The sequence below is a fragment of the Nematolebias whitei genome, chromosome 7 (assembly GCF_014905685.2).
Source record: "Nematolebias whitei isolate Nwh7 chromosome 7, NemWhi1, whole genome shotgun sequence".
NCBI classification, from domain to species: Eukaryota; Metazoa; Chordata; class Actinopteri; order Cyprinodontiformes; family Rivulidae; genus Nematolebias; species Nematolebias whitei.
This window is the reverse complement of record NC_056504.1, coordinates 49,408,324-49,409,353: the sequence shown is the minus strand read 5'-3', so window position 1 is coordinate 49,409,353 and position 1,030 is coordinate 49,408,324.

Here is a 1,030-nt window from a genome sequence, read left to right as displayed (position 1 = left end):
TCAGTCCATCTGATACCCATCTATCCATCCATACACCCAACATACATACATCCAACATCCATCCATCATCTATCAGTCCATTCAATACCCATCTATACATCCATCCATCCAACATCCATCCATTATACATCCATCCATTATCCATCTATCATCCATCCATTATCTTTCCCTTCTCCTTCCTTTTCGGGTCCCAGGGGTCACTGGTGCCCATATCCAGCAGTCACTGTGCAAGAGACAGAAGACACCTGGACATGTGTTTGTCCATCACAGAGACAGATAAGACACTCACCACTCTCACTCTCAGGTCATTCAACCTAACGTGTGTCTTGGGTCTGTGGGAGGAATCCATAAGCAGAACAACAAAGTTCATGCTCAATCATCCAGGTGCCAAATCCAAGAAACCTCAGTCGGGTCATCTGGACAGTTTCTCACTGTTTCTGTCCAGAAACTGTCCTGATGACCCGACTGAGATTTATTGCATAAGGAGAACATGTAAACTCCACCCAGAGAGGCCGGGAAGCAAACCTGCAACCTTTTGAGTTGTCAGCTCTAACCACTGCACCCCCGTGCCGCCCTCTTTCTAGTTTAGGATTCTCAAACCTCCAGAGACTCAGATCCACAGTCGTTACTCTGAAAGTGGTTTGTTGATGTGGTTTTCCTCCAAATGTTTCTGCTCCTTCAGGGAGAAGATCACACAGAACCAGAGGAAGCCGAGGGTCATAAATCTGTCCACGCCCCCTCAAAGGTCAGAGATCAGGTGACTGGGGAATACAGGAAATGAGGACGTAGGCGTGTGTGTTCACACACACGGCTGGATGAGTGTTTAGGTGTGTGACGATGACGAATGTCAACTGGGCTGATCAGAAACTTAAAATCTGAAACGTTCAGAGCCTGTTCCCTCCGTGTGCCTCTTCCTCGCTGCCACAGTCGGCTTTGTGTTCATGCAAACTAACATTCCTCACACGCACGCACACGCACGCACACACACACACACCCTGGCATTCCTTCATCCAGCAACAATGAGCTCTTT